This window comes from Pteropus vampyrus, unplaced genomic scaffold (genome assembly GCF_000151845.1).
Source record: "Pteropus vampyrus isolate Shadow unplaced genomic scaffold, Pvam_2.0 Scaffold75, whole genome shotgun sequence".
In the NCBI taxonomy this organism is placed as follows: domain Eukaryota; kingdom Metazoa; phylum Chordata; class Mammalia; order Chiroptera; family Pteropodidae; genus Pteropus; species Pteropus vampyrus.
The window spans coordinates 1,091,879-1,101,208 of NW_011888856.1; positions in this window are offsets into that span (position 1 = coordinate 1,091,879).

The following is a 9,330-nucleotide window of genomic DNA, read 5'->3' on the forward strand; positions in this document are numbered from 1 at the left end:
CCCTCGATTTTAGTCTCCGATAGTAAATTATCAAGAAAAAAAAATATCCTAATGCAATGGAAATTTTTCCTTGAGTCAGTGAAATTAAAACTCAGTATTTAATCATTCTTAGCAGAAAAGCTTTTGAAATATAATCTGTAAAAATAATAACAATGTGATCATTTATCTGTCCCCTAAAGACTGATAAAAATAACTTGCCTGAACAATTAGAACTGTTTTTAAACTGCTTTTCCCGGAATCATTATCTCCCTCCCTGGTTTCAGAGATTGCACACCTACAGAACCACTAAATGCACTGCTTCAAGTGCGAAGTCTTAAAGCAGCCTTCTCAGTGTGGGGCTCTTTCACCAAACCAAGAGAAGCTGAATGCTAGTGTTACATAAGCCAACATAGACCGAGTTCAAGACCAAGATCAAAAGAAGCATTGCTTCTGCTCGCTCTTCCAGAAATGCTCCTTCAAGAATGCCTGTGAAGTAAGGAAACTAAACCAAGTCAGCCAAGCGGCTGTGTGTGTGGAGCAGGTGTGTGCGTTAGAGCAGGGGGTCAACAAACTAGTGCCTGCAGGTCAAATCCAGCCTGTCACCTGTTTCTGTAGAGTCTTTGAGTTAAGGATGGCTTTTACATTTTTAAGTGATTGGGAAAAAATTCTAAAGAACATGTCTTGTGACACATTAAAACTATATGAAATTCACATTTTGGTCTCTACAAAAAAAGTTATATTGGAACACAGCCTCGCTCATTCATTTACCTACTGTCTATGGCTGCTTTTAAACCAGAAAGCAAAGCTGAGTTGTTGTGCCAAAGAAATACTATCTGATCCTTGACAGAAAATGTTTGCTGACTCCTAAACTGTTGTAAATACCTTACGCCTGTCTGGGCTTGGATAACTTCTCATTTTATTGCATTTACTTTAAAATAAGTTTAGAAAGGAAATGATCTTTTAACTACTAGAGTGGATTCTTACAAGGAAGGCACAGTGACTAATGTTTGATGAAGGAAGGAAAGGAACAATACACATATGAATAGTTTGATCCAGTCATAGGCCAAGATTAATTAGATGAAGATTAGTTTATCCCAAGATGTAATGCGTGACCCTGGCTTCATCCCAAGAACGTAGACTGGGAACTGAATTCAGCGCCTAAATTGGTTTGTAGCTCATGGAACAAATAATGTCCTTCAAAATATAACTATATAGAGGAAAATCAAAACCTGGCAGAAGATTCCTCTGACGCAGGTGCTAATACGTCCTTTGATACTCCCTATATCAAAGGTATCAGGGGCTGACACCTGTTTCTCTATAAGGGAAAAAGTGTCGATGATGAGAATGTTTTGCTCATTGGTTTTTCACCCTCTAGAAAAATATGAGACACTGTCTATAGCACTTATTATCACAAAGTCAGCTTTCTAAGAAAGTAACTTTTATTTATCAAACCTAAGAGAGGACAGCTCCTCAGCACTTCAGTAATGCATTTCAACCATTCTCAGGTGAGAAGCATCTATCATGTGGAATTCTCCCAACAGCCACTGGTCCAAGAATTATAAACTCAGGTTGTCCCAATAAGGACACCCACTGGGCTCTCTGACAACCACTCCAGATGCTGGGAAGAGCCCCCTGGCATTCACGGGATCACAGAGATGGCCGCAGGCAATGGAGGTTCTAAACTGCAACCTTGCTCCTCTGTCTGTAATTCTATCTGGTAGAATCCAGATAGGACTTAGGAGTATCTTTGCTGAGCATAGGAATTGTGAGAGGTGAAGAGAAAGTTCCAGTACACTCCAAGCCCAGTTCTAGCCAGCATCCGAAAATCAACTACTCCCAAATTCCCTGAGATGCCCTCGTACCTTACACTATACTCCTTTTTTGTGAGTGACACAGCATCAAGGAGTTTCCGTTGCTTGCAATCAAGAATCCTAACTCATCCATCAAAAACATTCCCTACAAGGAGGGATGTAGAGGAGGAAGAAATGAACACAGAAAGGAGGAATTAAACTAACATGACTGAAGCCAACTATGCATGAGGCAGTGTGCCAACCAAGAAACAGCCCCTGCCTTTAGGGACTTTACAAGAAGAGTGAGCCCCCGGAATAGCCTGTGGAAGCAGAGGTCCCTCTCAGAAAGCCAGCACCTGTGGCTGAAATTCCTCTTCAGCTGTCACGAACGCCTTTCTCCACTCCATTTTCCTTCTACCTCTCTGCTTCCCTACAGCCCATTCCTTGTTTCTCGTATTAATTAGGCCGAGGGATGTCAGAGACCATTGACATAAACAGAAAGAATAAAAAGCAAGGTTACTACACACCTGAGGGACTAAGGAAGGTGCCAGAACGATGCCAAGAGGCCCCGATGGAGATTACAGAATTCTATTTGCACAATGGGGCAATTTTTCTTTGTGATGGGGATGGCTTCCTATCTATTCTTCAACTTTTTTCTAAGTTTACATGTTATTAGTTCATCTGTGAAAGTGACTATTTTTCATGCCTGCCTTCTGTGTCTCAAAAAATATTAGCTGAGATACTCCCCAACTAAGGCCTTCCCCATAATAATAGGCAGCAAATTAGAGTAAATTAAATTTCATTTATTTTACACTAAGAACTTGGGTAGAAATTCCCGATAGCTTTTGCAATTAGGAGATATTTGAGAACTGGACACACTCTTCAGTGGGGATAAGGGAAAGCAAAATGACTGTCTCGAATTTCTTTTTCATAATCTGGATCATCGAACCTGGAATATTCCTCCCCCTCAGCCCACCTGGTTTGCCTGGAGACCTCCTCCTCATGCTTCAAGTCTCTGCTGATGTCCCAGGTCCTCCGGAAAGCACTGCCTGCCTGCCGGCCCTTCCTGTAGGGAGGTGGCCACTCCACATCAAGCCCCCCTGGACCTCATTCTGCACCTCCATCCCAGAACCTCTACGCCGCACTCACACTGCTTATTTGCACTCTGATCACCCCTCTAGGGTACGAGCTGCTGATGGCAAAGGTGGATCTTCCATCCCAGCCCCAGCACAGTGCCTGGCACACAGTAGGCCCTCACGAAAACATTGGATGAATTGAAGAGCAACATCCCCAGATGTAACGGGTAATGCTGGCCAGCAGCGATGTGACTGAGGCAGGACAGTCATTCACGGTCATTCCCTTTCTCCATTCACCCTCCATCTTCCTCTACGCTGAGATGTAGAGCCAGCTGAAAACACAGCTCCATAATACACAAGTTAGCGACATTTAACATTAGCAAAACAAAAAACTCCTCTTCTTGGTAGCTATGTGACTTTGAGCAAGTTGCTTAACCTCTCTGAGTCTCAGGGTCTCTTTATTCTGTAAAATGGAGGTATAATACCTATCTCATAGGAAATACGTGAGTTATAAGATAATTTACGTTAAAGACTTACCCTGAACATGGTAGACTTTGAATAAATATTATTTTTAACACCATTATCATCACTGGGACACTAGATCCCTTTTGTGCTTGTTTTCTGCATAGGGTACTTGAGGTCATCTGTACTCAGAGGCAAGAGGAACAAAGCTTTGAGCTCACTGACCGATGGTTCCAAGGCCCCAGAGTATCAATCACCCTGTGGGCAGTGGAGCCAGAGGTTCTAGACCTCCATCACTCAGCTGCGCTGCAGACACTCACGTGCTTCCTGAGAGCTGGAGTCGGGAGCACGCACAGGGCCCGGCTCAGAGAGCACTCTCAGGAGAGGCTCGGGTACCCCCACCCCACCCCCTAGCAGCCTCCATCCTCCACCCTTTCCACGACACTTGTTTCCCTAGCATATCACCGCACTTAGTTGACATGTAGTGGCCCTCCTCGCCTAGGCCCTTGGCAGCCATTAACTCTGTGGACCACGGCGGCCTCGATTAGAAGGTCTTTTGTTCTCTGGCCTTCTAGGGCACAATTTGCTCCTGATTTTCCTTCTAGCTCTCTTGGCCGGTTCCTTTACCGTTTGTTCACCAGGGAGCCTCTTATCCTGGAACCTCGTGACTTCTCACTCCACTCCTCCTCCCCTGGGCCCTCCTCATCACTCTCAATAGCTCTACCAATGACTCTCAAGTATCTTCTTCCAGCCCAGGTCACTTTCCTGAGCAAAAGAGTACCTCCTTTTTCTTTAGAAGGTCTCATAGCACCTAACCTTGACTCATCCAAAACTGAACTCTTCATCTTCCCATTCCAACTCTGGAGTTCCCTAGGGGGTGAGGGACAAGAGATAATGCTTCCCAAGCCAGGCCCAGCTTTACCTCCCTCTTCGCAGCTGTCCCCATAGGAGGAGAATGTCTTCTCTGATTGACTGGGCATTCCTTAGGCTAACTTGCTAGGGCAAGGACCTCTCCTGGGAAGAGCTCATAGGGTACCCCTGGGAGGATTAGAAACGGGGGCCCTTCACCTGGAAGGAGTAGCACATGCTTGGGTAGACCAGCAGAGCTTGGTGAGTGGAGCATGAGCTCCCACATGGCCCCTCGCGGTCATGCATTTTGGGGTGTCCAGCCATAACACTTCCAGGATATCATCAAAGCCTCGCTCTCAATCTCCGACAGCCCCATCTCTGGAAATGGTCCTCCAAACCCGCTCTCATCAGATCGGAACCTATGAGTCCTTGCTTTCCTCTCGGTCTCTCTCATCTCAACGGTCGCCAAGTCCTGGCAGAACGGCGACCTAAATGTCTGGCATCTGTCGACTCCTCTCCACGCTCCCCCTCTCCTCAGCTCAGGCCACACTGTCTCTCTCGTGAACTGTCACGACAGCCTGCTCCCTCTCCAGACCAATGATCATCTTGCTCCAAGCCGTTGTCTACCCAGCCACCAAAATGACGTTTTTTTAAAAAATTCATTTTGAATTATAGTTGACATGCAATATTATATCAGTTTCAGATGTACAACATAGTGATTCAACCAAACCGACCTTTTTCAATAAAAATTTACCCAGGTCCTTCCTCTGCCTAAAACCCTTCAGTGACTCCCCTCACTCTAGAAATACTCTAAGAACAAAGTACAACCTCTTAGAATAATTGATAGAATAACCTCTTAGGATTAAGTAAAAATTCTTCACCTTGGCTCATAAGACCCTACAGAACCTTGGGGGACACCGGGAGTGGTCCTTGGAGAGGTAAGTCTGAGGTGGCACTTGGAGAGGTAAGTCTGAGTCAGATCATGAGAGACCTCAGTCTTCATGCTGGGAGGTTTGGATTTTCTCCTGTAGGGAATGGGAAGCATGAGATGCTTTTACAGGAGACGAGAACCATCAGGGAGGAGCGAGGAAGTTAGCAGGGCCGGGAAAGCAGCAATCAAGACAAGCTAGCACCGTGGGCAACTGCGGCTTCGTCTCGTGTGGAACAGGGGCCAGTGTAAGGAACAGGCCTCAGCTCTCAACCCAAGAGAAGGAGGAGGGGTGTTTTTTGGTTAAGATTGCTCCTGGAAGGCACCAATTCCCTGGTGCTTCTGAGCTGCTGGCATAGCGGCAGAGCAGGTTCCGGTGACCAGATGAAGCTCGCCAGCAAAGAAATGGCAGTGCAGCGGTTGGGAGTGGTAAGTGCACGGGACAGGGACAGGACGATGACAGAATCTGCTACTCTGTTGTCATCAGAGAGCACATGTGAGGGGCATGGGGATTGTGATGGCTAATTTTATGCATCAATTTGGCCATGCCACAGTCCCCAGCTATTTAGTCAAACATTATTCTGAATGGTTCTGTGAATTTTTTTTAATGGGATTAACATTAAATCAGTGGGCTTTGAGGCAAGTTAATTACCCTCCGTAATAATGTGGGTGAGCCTCATCCAATCAGTTGAAGGTTTTAATAGAAAAAAGACTGACCTCCCCCAAGCAAGAAGGAATTCTACTAACAGATGGCCTTTGGACTCGATCTGTAACCCTTCCTTAGCAATCCAGCATGCCAGCCTACCTGGTAATGTTGGACTCATCAAGCCTCCACAATCACGTGCCAATTCCTTAAAACAAATCAATCTCGAGAGAGAGAGAGAGAGAGACTTTCTCTGAAGGATACTGACTAATATGAAAGTATAGTATAACAAAGAATCTGGAGAAGATGGGAAATGTATATAAGTGGCCATCAAGCAGCTTGAGAGGACCCAGGAATCAAAGAATCTGCAGGGATCATTTTCCATCCACACCACAAGGAAGGTTTGAATGCCAATGACAGTTGGAGAAAGGCAGCACGAGCTCGAGAGGCACCCACACACTGACGGTGTGTGGCGAGAGCTCCCTTGGCTCATGAAGGCATTTCCCTCCATGCATCTAATTGTGCTCCTTGACCCAAGCAATCTCGGGGCACTTGATGACTCCTGAAGGCATCTGCCTTGAGATTCACACACTTTCCCCTGTGGTGAAATAGTTAGAATAGTCCTGCATTCACACACATGCCTTCTTTGCAGAAATCCCCTCCCGGGTAGGTGTGGAAGGGAATGTCAGCCTTGGCCAGCAAGTTTCTCTCCTCCACCTTCCTGCAGCCACTGGCTCTTCTCCCTAAAGAGGTCATTGTGGAAAGCCTCCTGAACCCAAGTCAGAAGCCCTGGGTGACGATACAGATGCTGTCAGATGTGTAATCTCCAGCAAGTCACTTAACTGCTCTGAGTCTCACTTTCTTCTCCTGTAAAATGGGCATAATCAGGCCTCCCCTGCAGGGCCTTGTAAGTGCACAGGTTACAAGTGAAAATTCCTTCAAAAAGATCTTTGAAGACGAGGACTGTGTTTGTTCACTTTTTTGGCACTTTGCATGATGCCTAGCATGTAAATCACCATTAAAAGTTGTGAATGAATGAATGAATGAATGAACCTCCAACATTACAAAGTGTTTCTCAAAAAAGAAAAGTCAAATTAGAGCTGATGATTCCTCTGCCTATAGCGCAGTCTTCAACCTTTCTCTTTAGGCTAATACGTTTGGCAATTTTAATGATGACACTGAATTTGATAAAGTATTTGAGCTCAGTTCAATCCTGACTTCCATTCATCTTGCCCATGTCCTCTAAGGCATAATATTTCACTAGCAATCACTATCTTTATGCCCAACTATCCACAATGGTCACTAATTCCTGCTGTGTCGTCTCTATATAAAGCCAGCCTCGTACACATGAAGCTCCATCATTCCCTCAAGAGAGCATGAACATGGCTCATGGCAACTATGGAAGGAGGACTTGTGACTCCAAAACTCTGGGGAATTCCCCTGACCAGAGCACCCAAAGCCCGGGGCATGGAACTCAACGGTACCATGGCAATTCCACAGGCTGACCTCCCACATCCCTGCAGGAAAAAAAAGTCACAGATGTCTTGGGAAATGGTATATTTGAGCCATAGTTTCTTCTGGCCTTTATTTAGTGTATCTCTGACCTTTATTTAGTGTGCCATAAGATTACTCAGTGCCTTTGCATCACCCCAGTATGCCTCACACCAGTACCCACAGCTCATTAAAGGCATGGCACAGACACGTCAGTACCCTTTACAGAGGTGGCTCTCAACAACAGCGGCAGGCTTAAGTCACCTATGGGACTAGTAAATCACACAGACGTCGGCCTCACCAAAACCGATTCCATTCGCGGTCTGGAAAGGGGCTGGGAAGTCTAAGCATTGGCTCTTTTTAAAGCTCACCTAATGACTCTAGTGAGAAACCAGGGATGAGAACAATGACAGCAGCTTTGCAGCCCTCATCCCAAACTCCCGGTCTCCCTCCGACCTGTTTCCATCACGACATTTGTCTCCTTGCAAACCTCACCGTGCGCCATGGCCAGTATTTTTGGCCTCCCTCCTGGATTCCCGTCTTTCTCTCAAAGGTTTTACTTAGACATACTCTATTGACGCTTCTCATTTCAGACTTCCTTGAGAGGATTCTAGCATTGTGCTTCCTGGGGACCAACAGCAAAAAATAATAATATTTATCAAACACCTGTTATGTGTCGAATCCTTATTAGTTTGCGTCGCTAACCTTTGCAACAAACACCCAAAGTCTCAGTGGCCTGACACCACAATAACGGTTTATTTCTTGCTCATTAATCGAGAGTTGGGTTTTATTCTGTGAAGGTACTCAGGGACCCGGGCTCCTTCCCTCTAGTCACTCCACCAACGCTTAGGTCCCCAGCATCCTCCACTGGATGTTCTACATCTAGCTGGCACATGAAGAAAGGGGGAAAAAGGTGGAGGACCATGAAGAAGGATTTTAGGGACCAGGTCTGAAAGAAACACATATCCCTCTTCTCGCATTACATTAGCCAGAAATTAGTCATATAACTAATAGCAAGAGGAGTCCGGGAAATGAAATTAAGAAAGATGAGTGAATTTGGTAAACGTGGATCCTTTGAAACCCTGTCCTCGCCACTGTTTTGACCAAATTTGACCTCCAGGTGCAGACACGGTTTACACTTGTGTGAGGGCTGAGGAATAAACCTACTCCGAATCAGAGCTGTAACCTTTCCATCTTAACTCCAGGTTCTGTCACTTAAATCACCTGAACCCACCACCATGATATAAACAAAAAAAGCTTTGCCCCGGAAAGAACACTGCTTCTTCCTTTTCTTCATGTGGTTTGTTGGTGGTGTTATCACTTACAGGTTAAGGGTATAAACAGTTTTAACAGTACAGTATAGCTCTGGCTTTAGAAAGCAAGCCAAAAGTGTGATTCATTTAGCAGTTGAAAATTGCATCATCTTGTGACTTATGATTTTATTCTTTCTGCAGCTAGAAAACATAAATATATAGAAACACAAAAATGCCAGTATGATAAGAGGCAAGAGGAACAGCAGAGAGAAACTTGGTGAATAATCTTTAGTAGGTCAGCAAAATTTGCCACATCAAAGATGCTTGAAGAGGATCTGGGGAATAGGGAATTAGAATAAATACAGAGCATCCAAGGTTACGACTCGCACAGCAGTAAGTCCCAGATGGATAATCCGTTACAGGTAGAATCAGCACACGCCTGCACCTGGACGTGGGGAAGGGGGTGTGGTTTCTTACGGGTCTAACATGGGTCGAGCCACCATGTGCCAGGCTCCGTACTAAGTATTTTACACATGCATCTCATTTTGAGCCCTCCAATAACAAAGAATAGAATGATGGAGTTAGATTTTTTCTTACCATGGATCTGAAATCCCCAGAGAAGGGAATTCCTCTCAGTGGCAACCTTGGCAACAGAATTATCAAGAGCACCACGAACGCTGGAACAAAAGGGAACAGACAGGCATCCCCAAAGGGAATTTCTGACGCCAGAGCGGATCCAACTATTTGGCAAAATAACTTGTAATAGAGAGATTCTCCTCCATCTGTTGTTCACGGGCAGCTAAAGTCGTCTAGGACTTCCTGCCAGCTCAGTGATTCACCTCAAACAAAGACGGCAAAC